The sequence below is a fragment of the Diabrotica virgifera genome, chromosome 1, assembly GCF_917563875.1.
Source record: "Diabrotica virgifera virgifera chromosome 1, PGI_DIABVI_V3a".
In the NCBI taxonomy this organism is placed as follows: domain Eukaryota; kingdom Metazoa; phylum Arthropoda; class Insecta; order Coleoptera; family Chrysomelidae; genus Diabrotica; species Diabrotica virgifera.
This window is the reverse complement of record NC_065443.1, coordinates 257,577,387-257,589,932: the sequence shown is the minus strand read 5'-3', so window position 1 is coordinate 257,589,932 and position 12,546 is coordinate 257,577,387.

Below are 12,546 nucleotides of genomic sequence, written 5' to 3'. Positions count from 1 at the left end.
AAATGTTTATCTGATGAAAATCGGTCCGGGTTAGCCGGACTTCCGGGTTATCGGGGGCCGACTTATCGGGGTTCCACTGTATTTCAATAGCAGCCTCTCTAATACTACTGGCCATTTTTCTCCAAATTGTATTAGGGCTTCCTTTCATGTTCCAACATATTTTTTCTACTATTCTTCTCCTGAATAGACCTTCTTTCTCATCTTTTAGCAGCCACCACTTGATTTTTTGTGGTGCTCTCCGATATTTTTGTTTAGTTTCGCTTTTTACTTCGATGTCCAGAACAAGCAGCTTATGTTGTTGGCTTACTGTCTCACTAACTATTACCTTGCAGTCCTTGCATTCACGTATGTCTTCTTTCCTTATCATCAAGTAGTCTATTTGGGATTGATGTTGTCCACTTTTGTAGGTAATAAGTTGAGTTTCTCTCTTTTTAAAGAATGTGTTAGCAATCGTCATATCCAATGCTGTTACTAATTCAAGCATGTCATCTCCCGAAAATATTCGGGTATAATATCACAAGAGAGTGAGAATAAATTGAAAATAATGTGACAGTTTTTCGAAAATTTGTTGTCTGGCAATAGACACGAGAGCCCGTAGGGCTCGAGTGGCTATTGCCCAATGACAACAAATTTGAGTAAAAATAAAGCATTTGTTTCTTATTTATTCTTACTGTCGTGTGATATTCGTAAGATTATTTTTTAAGACGTATATTATGGATATTTTCTTAAATGTGACAGTTGTCAAAACTAGGAAACTGGTTGCCATTAAACAGAAACAATCTACTTAAAAAAATTCTATCGGTAATTTTCTACAGTAGATAATTCTCAGTATAATTTTAATCTAATTGGACAGAATTAAACACGTGATCAAATATCTTACTATAGGATTGGAAGTTAAAATCATCAAAAAATAATCGGGTATAATATCACAAGAGAGTGAGAATAAATTGAAAATAATACGACAGTTTTTCTAAAATTTGTTGTCTGGCAATAGACACGAGAGCCCGCAGGACTTGAGTGGCTATTGCCCAATGACAACAAATTTGAGTAAAAATGAAGCATTATTTTCTTGACGAAGTAGTTTAGTAAAATAAAATAATTAGTAGTAAAATAAAAATGGTATACATTTTTATTTCATTATTTTCTTATTTATTCTTACTGTCGTGTGATATTCGTAAGATTATTTTTTAAGACGTATATTATGGATATTTTCTTAAATGTGACAGTTGTTAAAACTAGGAAACTGGTTGCCATTAAACAGAAACAATCTACTTAAAAAAATTCTATCGGTAATTTTCTACAGTAGATAATTCTCAGTATAATTTTAATCTAATTGGACAGAATTAAACACGTGATCAAATATCTTACTATAGGATTGGAAGTTAAAATCATCAAAAAATAATCGGGTATAATATCACAAGAGAGTGAGAATAAATTGAAAATAATGTGACAGTTTTTCGAAAATTTGTTGTCTGGCAATAGACACGAGAGCCCGTAGGGCTCGAGTGGCTATTGCCCAATGACAACAAATTTGAGTAAAAATAAAGCATTTGTTTCTTATTTATTCTTACTGTCGTGTGATATTCGTAAGATTATTTTTTAAGACGTATATTATGGATATTTTCTTAAATGTGACAGTTGTCAAAACTAGGAAACTGGTTGCCATTAAACAGAAACAATCTACTTAAAAAAATTCTATCGGTAATTTTCTACAGTAGATAATTCTCAGTATAATTTTAATCTTATTGGACAGAATTAAACATGTGATCAAATATCTTACTATAGGATTGGAAGTTAAAATCATCAAAAAATAATCGGGTATAATATCACAAGAGAGTGAGAATAAATTGAAAATAATACGACAGTTTTTCGAAAATTTGTTGTCTGGCAATAGACACGAGAGCCCGCAGGACTTGAGTGGCTATTTCCCAATGACAACAAATTTGAGTAAAAATGAAGCATTATTTTCTTGACGAAGTAGTTTGACGAAGTAGTTTAGTAAAATAAAATAATTAGTAGTAAAATAAAAATGGTATACATTTTTATTTCATTATTTTCTTATTTATTCTTATTGTCGTGTGATATTCGTAAGATTATTTTTTAATACGTATATTATGGATATTTTCTTAAATGTGACAGTTGTCAAAACTAGGAAACTGGTTGCTATTAAACAGAAACAATTAACTTAAAAAAATTCTATCGGTAATTTTCTACAGTAGATAATTCTCAGTATAATTTTAATCTGATTGTACAGAATTAAACACGTGATCAAATATCTTACTATACGATTGGAAGTTAAAATCATCAAAAAATAATCAGTAGTAATTGCACAAGAGCTCTAAAATTCTATATTAATTTTAGAGATCGAGTGCAATTTGTTGCGATTATTTCATGAATAAAACTGTTAAAAACTGTTGTATGTAAGTACAAATTAGTACAATTAAACACACAGTTGTTATAAATATTTTACGGTTGAAAGTCATCACTTTTATAATTTTTAAATCATTAATTGTCATTAATGTCACTGAATGTATGTTTTCATAGCAACGAAGGGCATCTGACGTAATATACTTGACGACGGGAAATTATCAAAAATTATCAATTTAATTTAGATTTCTGTAGCTTTTTATTGGTCAGAATCTCCTATGAATGAAATAATCGGGGTAATTAACAAGTGCATCAAGATTATCGATAATTTTTCTTGAAAGCGTATTGTCTAAAAACTGCTAAAGTTCATTTTCATATTTTTTCAATTAGAAGAGCGAAAGAGTCAATTTTACACCTTCGGAGTCGGGCTCTTTTGCCAAAATGTGAAAATGAACGAGAGTGGTTTTTAAAAGGCAATACACTTGAAAGCTAAATTATCTGATTATTTTGATGCACGAGTGTAATTTAGGGAGAAAATTACTCGAAGATAGTGAAACTATCAAATGAACAAATAATAATTTTCTAAACAATTTATTTAACAATACAACAAAACCCAATCTTAAGGAAATGGGTACGCAATCATTTTTTCGAATCCTGAGAAAACTAATAAGTAGTTTTGAAAAATTTAGACGCAGAATGAAAGATTACGTTCTTACCGAGGGCCGAAAGTTCCTGAAATTTCTCTAATGTTTATTTTAATAAATTACAGGGGTGAAAAACTAAGAGAAAATCATGTCCGTGGTGATATTTTCCAAATCGAACATTCGTTATCTTTGTCATACAATGCACTGAGTCAAATAGAATATGATGACAAGACACAGTGACAGTTTTAAATATTTGACATGGCATCGGGACTATTTTGAGTTGTTGATTAAATAATATTAACAGTCTATTTGATAAATAATTGATTTAAGACGTGAACTTAATAAAAAGTTATTTATTGTTTATTATTTATGGAAGATCCAAGCAGAGAATACATCAGGATATATTCTGTGATCCAAGTATTTTTTTGTTAAAGATGTTCAAAATTGTAAGCGTTCCATAGTAACAATATATTTTTGGTATAAAAAAGTTTTATTAAAAAACATTAAAAGTCATCCAAAGGATTTGCAAAACGTTTTCAATCTGGATCAGATCATCCTCAGTGCGTTCTGCGTAGTACATGAAACTAGCAATTTGTTGAAAATGGGTATATCGAGAATTATGGTTTACATAATAATTGCATGATATTTATAGCGACTCCAAGTCGATGTTAGAAGATTAAATGTGTTAGGAGTGCTCAAAGGGCAACATGGTTCCCTGCTCGATGAGAACTTGTGGTTCTGCCAGTTCAATGGACACAGACCAACAGGTTGGCATCATGGAACCATGTTGCCCTTTGAGCTCTCCTAACACATTTAATCTTCTAACATCGACTTGGAGTCGCTATAAATGTCATGCAATTATTATGTAATCCATAATAGGCCTTCGGCCCACATATAAAGTTTTTTATTTATGACCACACCGTTGAAACTTTTTGTACTTGTTATTTGGGTGGAGTCGGACAAATTTGGAGCTTGGCGCATTATGGTAGTGGGGCGTTTGTCTGTCAAGCGGTGACGAAGTTGTCAATTTTATGCAAGAAAAAAATTTATGACCACATCGGTCATTTTATTTTAATCAATGGTTTTTATCATATAAACAGCGAAAACAATTTTGTCGGACAAAAATATTGGGGCATATGACGCGTCGGACACGCTAAATATGTCAAATTTATGAAAAAAATAAATTTATTACCACATGGATAATTTTAACTGAATCTACCATAAAACCTTTTTCCAATAATGTGGTAACCTTGTCGGACAATTTTCACGGGGCATATGAGCAGTCGGATGCGCCGATGTCAATTTCCTGAAATTTTTTTATTTATTACCATTTTTCCGACAAGATTAGTAGGTTATAAGTAATTATATTCTTAATCAAAAAATCAAAGTGTCGGACAAAAATATTGGGGCAAATCGACAGTCGGACAAAAAATTTAATTTTTATTGGTAAACTATACTTTTAAACTATGCTGGGTTCGTACATCCCTTATCTTTACAACCATTTCTCCGACAAAAGTAGTAAGTTACAAGTAATTATATTCTTAAGCAAAAAATGTAATTGTCTCACAAAAATGTTGGGGCAAACGAAAAGAAAACTTAATTCTTTTAGGCTATCGACGAGGAGGTACAGTGGAACCTCGATAACTCGGATTAATCGGGGCCGCGGCCGATCCGGGTTACCGAAAATCCGGGTTAGCCGGAGAGCATGGTAAAAATTAATAAAATACGGTATACTTATAGATAAAGTCCCTTATAAGCAAAATAATATGAAATATATATGCACAGTTACCTATAGTTGTATAGAGTTTAGTATAGACAATATAGAGTATTATTCATTTCTAGATAAAAAACTAGAAAAAATTTCTAGAGTTTGGTTGTGTCAATTTCGTCTGGTCTGCCATCGGAATGATGTTATGTAATTTAAGAACAGTGACTCTTTCATTGTTTAAAAGACATTGTTTAAAAAACAATTTTTTAAAAGACAGTTGAAAATAAATAAAGGAATAACAGGTGCCTGTTGTTTGCGATAATGAACGTCGCTCTGCCGCCGCTGTGTGCATGAGTCATTTTTACTATCATATAGATCAAATTACACAGATATTATATTATGATTGAAGGGAAGTTTTATCAATGAAATTCGATATTTTTAAGACATTCCAGAAGCGGCTGCAGATAAAATGTTTTAACATAATATGTACATACATTTTTATTCTTGAAATGTTTGTCCGATGAAAATCTGTCCGGGTTAGCCGGACTTCCGGGTTAGCCGGACTTCCGGGTTATCAGGGGCCGACTTATCGAGGTTCCACTGTATTATCAAAAAAAAAATAAAACAGATTTTCTCGGTTATTTTTGAATCCATTTAGCTGAAAATAGGTACACACGCTAAGTAAAACATTTAAAAAGGTATGACGAAGAGCTGTACCCAAAATTTTCTTAAAAAATTTTCCGACAATAGGGAAAATTTTAGAAAAATTTTGATCTAATAATTTGTGTACATACTCCTTGAACAATGACAAACGTCGTTCTATAGTATTTTTTTTGAATTAAAAAAAAACATTTCCGACAAAAGTATCAGGTTATAAGTAGTTATATTCTAAATCAAAAAATCTAAGTGTCCGACAAAAATATTGGGACAAATCCAAAGTCGGACAAAAAATTTAATTTTTATTAATAAACTATACTTTGACACTATGCTGGGTTCGTGCATCCCTTATCTTTACAGCCATTCTTCCGACAGAAGTAGTAAGTTACAAATAATTATATTCTTAAACAAAAAATGTAATTGTCTGACAAAAATGTTGCGGCAAACGAACAGAAAACTTAATTCTTTTAGGCTATCGGCGAGGAGGTATTGTCAAAAAAAAATTTAAAACAGTTTTTCTCGGTTATTTTTGAACCCATTTAGCTGAAAATAGGTACACACGCTAAGTAAAACATTTAAAAAGGTATGACAAAGAGCAGTACTCAAAATTTTCTTAAAAAATTTTCCGACAATAGGGAAAAGTTTAGAAAAATTTTGATCTGATAATTTGTGTACATACTCCTTGAACAACGACAAACGTAGTTCTATAGTTTTTTCCCGAATTAAAAAAAAAACATTTCCGACAAAAGTATCAGGTTATAAGTGATATATTATATTATTCATATAAGTGATATATTATATTATATTATATGATTCTTATATTCTAAATCAAAAAATCAAAGTGACGGACAAAAATATTGGGGCAAGTCGACAGTCGGACAAAAAATTTAATTTTTATTGGTAAACTATACTTTTAAACTATGCTAACCTTTACAAAAATTTTTCCGACAAAAGTAGTAAGTTACAAGTAATTATATTCTTAAACAAAAAATGTAATTGTCTGACAAAAATGTTGGGGCAAACGAACAGAAAACTTAATTCTTTTAGGCTATCGACAAGGAGGTATTATCAAAAAAAATTTAAAACAGTTTTTCTCGGTTATTTTTGAATCCATTTAGCTGAAAATTGGTACACATACTAAGTACAATACTTAAAAGGGCATGACGTAGAGTTGTACCCAAAATTTTCCAAAAAAATTTCCGACAATAGGGAAAATTTAGGAAAAATTGTTATCTGAAAGTTTGTGCACATACTCTTCGAACAATGACAAACATCGTTCTGTAGTTTTTTTTTTTCGAAGTTAAAAAAACCGACAAAAGGGAAAATTTCGGAAAATTTTTCGAAAATTTTGGAAAGTTCTCTACGTTACGCCCTTATATTATAAGGAGTATTTCTACAAATTTTCAGTTTGATCTATGTAGAGCTAACCGAGAAATATTGTTTATAGTTCGCTTTGGCCTCCTTGATGCTTATTATTTTTTTATATCCAAGAGAACGGCTGTTCCTGTACTTGTGACACTATATATATGTACAAGAAATTTTCTATTTTCTAAATGTGACTGAATTAAAAAAATTGGGCCAAATCCAATCTTAAAGTATAGGGAAAGACTCGCCCATCCAAATGTCAACCATCCATTTTGGTCCAAGGGTGTGGATTTTACGGCCCTTCCCATTTAGGGTCTGTTTTTCGTTCTTGTCCCAAAAACTCCCAAAAATTTCGAAAATTAAGTCCGACCTTTACGACTTCTTATAGTACTGATCATTACCTTTCCAATGCATGTTTAATTTTGAAAATTGGTTATACCATTCAAAAGTTACCGATCTCAGAAATTTTATTCAATTTCTATTTAAAAAGGGAAAAATGTTTTGTATGTGTGTATGTTTGTGGAAAAGTTACACCGATCTGAATTTTTTTTCTATGTTTTAAGAGGGGGTCAGGGCCGATTCAGAACCGGTGTAGCTTGTGACTTTCGACCACCCTTAAGCCAGCTATATGACTTGGTAGGTACAAAACGGCATATTTTTTGGGGGTACATACATATCTTAGGTTCAAGGAGAGACAGGAAAACCGCAAATACACCAAATTAATATCTTTGAGTTAAGCTTTCAAATAGTGCCTAAGTGGTTAGAATCAGAGATACACACGGCTCAGTACAGCTGAAAAACTGAAAAACTAAACTTTGAAAATTTTGGTTTTTGGATAATTACTCAAAATTTCAACCTACGCATTGCGCCAATAACTGAGGACTCTAGACGCGTCTAACGGTGTATACCTCATATCAGGAAAAATTCGAATTTTTATGTTATAACCTTCAAAAATGTGATCAAATCTATTTCCTATGGGAAAAACGGTTTTTCAAGTTCAATAGTTCCTATAATACCTTCAGTTATCATACTTGACCTTGGATGCATCCGACACTACTTCTTATATTTAGTGATCAAAATCGGTTATACCGATTAGACGGTATCTAGTTCCAAAAGTATAATCCATTTGACCATTATCGCCGAAATGGTTTATGTAGTTGTAGTGCTTGCGACGCTAAATTTAATAGAGCAATCCGAGTTCATTTACCGGCCATTAAAATAATTTTTTATTCTATTTCGAATAGAAAAAAAATCTAGTGTACATTCAATGGACACTAGATCATTTGAGAGATAATCATAGAAAGGCGACCATTTATCTTAACGTGGAATCGAGAAACAATACATTCAACTTCATACATTTAATTTATATACAGGGTGTTTGGTAAAGAATGGGCCATAGCTTAACCTCAGGTTCCTGAGGTTAAAATAGACCGATTTAAGGTAACTTACCTTGGTACAAAGTTTATAATAACCGAGATACAGGATGTCAAACTTAAACTTTTTTTTTATTTATTATTGAATATTTCCTAACTAGTATGGGATAACAACATGAAATTTGGTATGTGGAGGTTTTTTGGGTCGAGAAAACTAAATTCCCTACCAAAAATTATGTATTGCCCAGAGGACGCCACATACGCCTTTCAGCACTCATTTATTACGTTCAATTTTTTTTATCCCTCACTCTATATAATTTTGACATTAAAATGTTTATTCTCATATTAGTAATACTTAAAAAAGGTATACTTTTTCATCTCCCTAAACTCAACCGTTTTCTAGATAAACGCATTTTAAATCTGCGATACACCATCATTTTTAGCATAATATCATTGTAGTTACACCCGAAAAATAACTTAATACCATAATAATTGTGCCAGTTCTCAAATTTATGTCATTGCATCGCAAATTCCATTTGAAGAAATTTGCGATACATTTTCGGATAATTTTATGGTTTTAAGTTATTTTTCGGGTTTAACTACAATGATATTATGCTAAAAATGATGGTGTATCGCAGATTTAAAATGCGCTTATCTTGAAAACGGTTGCGTTTAGGGAGATGAAAGAAGTATACCTTTTTTAAGTAAAACTAATAGGAGAATAAAACTTTTAATATCAAAATTATACAGAGTGAGGAATAAAAAAAAATTAACGTAATAAATGAGTGCTGAAAGGCGTATGTGGCGCCCTCTGGGCAATGCATAATTTTTGGTAGGGAATTTAGTTTTCTCGACCCAATAAAACCCCACATACCAAATTTCATGTTGATATCTCATACCTGTCAGGAAATATTCAATAATAAATAAATAAAAGTTAAATTTTGACACCCTGTATCTCGGTAAACGCCCCATTATTTTTGTCCGACAAGTGATCCAATATGCATTACACATGTAAAAGAACAGTACAAAATAAAAATGACATATGTGGTAATAAATAAAAAAATTCCAGGAAACTGACATCTTCGGCGCATCCGACTGCGCATATGCCCCGTAAAAATTGTCCGACAAGGTTACCACATGATTGTAAAAAGATTTTATGATATATACCGTTAAAATTATCCATGTGGTAATAAATTTATTATTTTCAAAAATTTGACATATTTAGCGTGTCCGACGCGTCATATGCCCCAATATTTTTGTCCGACAAAATTGTTTTCGCTGTTTATATGATAAAAACCATTGATTAAAATAAAATGACCAATGTGGTTATAAATTTTTTTCTTGCATAAAATTGACAACTTCGTGACCGCTTGACAGACAAACGCCCCACTGCCATGTTGTGCTAAGCTCCAAATTTGTCCGACTCCACCCAAATAACAAGCACAAAAAGTTTCAACGGTGTGGTCATAAATAATAATTTTATATGGGGGCCTAAGAACTATAATTCTCGATGTAACCATTTTCAAAAAGTTGCTAGTTTCATGTACTACGCAGAACGCACTGAGGATGATCTGATCCAGATTGAAAGCGTTGTGCAAATCCTATTGGATGACTTTTAATGTTTTTTAATAAAACTTTTTTATACCATTATACAAACGAAGTTTTTACTTCTGTATGATTTTTTAACTATGGTATACAGCCAGCTACTGGGATTTTCCCATTAATTTTGTTAATATATTTTTTAAAAATCACTTTAACATTTTTCCTCTTTTCTGGATTGAGTACTAGATACAGATATGTACTAGTACTAGATACTAGATACTAGTACTAGTACATATCCATACCAGTGTGAATTTTACTACACGTAATTTGCCGTGTAAAGACAGAAAAAGTAGAGATAGCCGTAAAATATTTGCGAATTATGTACCGATGGCGTTAAAAAAAATAATTATTAAAGACACAGTTGCTATAATGGTAGGGGAGCAAAATATGCTAAATGTGCAGTCACTCGAGCGTTATGGGGACCTATTGGGTTGTGAAGAGTATGTCCTAAAACCAAAACAAGTTAAGTAAAGTTTTCCATTTTAGTGGGGACTTTCCATTTTTAATTAAATTTTCCATCGTTTTTTACATTATAGCGTCATCGGTCCATAATTCGAAAAAATGTCTCGAATAAAAGTTACGTATTTTTACGTAAGGAATCCAAATCTGAAATAAAAAAATGGGGGCTCTCATTTAAGATTTTAAAGTAACCCCCTACCCCACCTCCGTAGGGGGTCGTGTTTGGTGCCATTCGATAGATTTTTCAAAGATATTGAATAAGTGTATTTTTCAGTTTTTCGATCTGATGTTTATTTCGCGAAATATCGCGGGATTCGTATTTAAAATATTAAATTTATCCTCCATCCCTCTTCGTGGGAAGTCGTTTTTTGGATCATTCGAGAAATTTTTGAAAAATATTGAGTACCTACTTATTTTTTTAAAATAAAATAAAAATTACATTTTTATTCTTCTGGAATTTACCAGCTGAACAGACGGGGTCGTGAATTGTAAGTTTTTGAATTCCCTCTTTTCTTCTTCGCTTCAGCATCCATCTGGCTTGCAATTTTTAGAAGCCATGGAGGTGTCACCAGGGAAATGGACCAATAATTTTTCAATTTAAAAATCTTTTAGTAATATTTTTAATATTTTTTAATATTATCAACGTTGCTATTAGGATTGAAAACTATACCTTTACATTACCTTAATTATTTTTTAGTTTTTCGATCTGTCATTTATTTCGCGAAATATTCGCTTTTTTTTTCTTGTGAGACTTTTGGACGATTTCGAGTTGTTCTAAGGATAGATTCCCCGCCCCCCCTTTAACGAACTTCCTAGTGTTAAGAGCTAATATATGGTAGAGGTACATTTTCAGGGTACAAGGTTTCTCAGCATGTAAATAAGTATCGTTCGCGGTAACAATCCTGTACTAGTCCAGGATTACTTCGCATGCGCACTTTAAAAAAGAGCGTTCGCGGTAATCGAGTTCTGAACTGCTAGTCCGGGATTTTGTCAGATTTGTCGTTCGCGGTAACCGAACGGCGTGTTCGGAACCAGTCCAACCAATCCTTGGGATCTGAAACGAACTCGGGGTCCGAATATGCGCAGTAGGAATTTCAAAATACTTACAAACATTTCTATATTGTCCTATATTTCTATATTAGGCTTTAAACAGCTGATTTGTAGCGGTGTTTGCTTTTCATTCTGTGTTTATTTCATTTGTTTTTAATACTGTGGTTTAACTCAAATGTTTAGAAATTTATTGATTGTGATTGTCAATAAAATCTTTTTTACATACTTTGATGTATAATTTTTACAGTTTAATATGATCATAAACAAATAAAACATTTTTGAATATGAAGGAATATGTACTAAATACTGTGTGTCTCTTTAAAGTTAAATATTTATTTTATTTGTGATACAAAAATAACCAATGTAATGTAAAATTTACTACTTGAAAAAAATGAATAAAATAACATAGGTATATCTATGAAATCTTTATTAGACGAGGATATATATATATATATATATATATATATATATATATATATATATATATATATATATATATATATATATATATATATCAATCGGTTTTAAAACGTCTTGCGACGTTGTCCGATGCCTAATTTCCATGACACTCTATCATCCCATTGGCCCTCTCTAAGATCTCTTGCGCTCATCGCCTTCGTTACTCCCTCTCTCCAAGATTTCTTGGGTCTTCCTCTTTTTCTGCGGTTTGGTGGTACCCATTGCATAATTATTTTAGGGAGTCTTGAGTTATCCATCCTCTGGACGTGTCCGTACCATATCAGCTGTTTTCTTTTTATATCTGTTGTTAGAGAACCGTCAACCCCCATTCGCTGTCTTATCTCATCATTACGTATTCTCTCTCTGCGTGACACTCCTACTGATGTTCTAAAAGCGTCCATTTCTACTGCCTCCAGTTTTCTTCTGTTGTTTTCGGCTATCCGCCAAGTTTCTGCTCCGTACAATAGACTGCTTTTAATAAGAGATTCGTAGATATTGTGTTTTCTTCTTTTTCCTATTTCATGATTCCACAGTACGCTGTTTAGACAACCTATTGTTTTTCTGGATTGTGTTATTCTTCTCTTTATTTCTTCATCATCTTTCCCCGTTGTGTCAAAAACGATTCCTAGATATGTGTAATGGTCGCAGGGCATGATGATTTCATTATTACTATATTATTACTTCAGATATTATTATCGATATTATTATTTCAGACGAGGATACCCTAATATACAGGGTGTAACGAAAATACAGGTCATAAATTTAATCGCATATTCTGGGACCAAAAATAGTTTGATTGAACCTAACTTACCTTAGTACAAATGTGCATATAAAAAAAGTTACAACCCTTTGAAGTTACAAA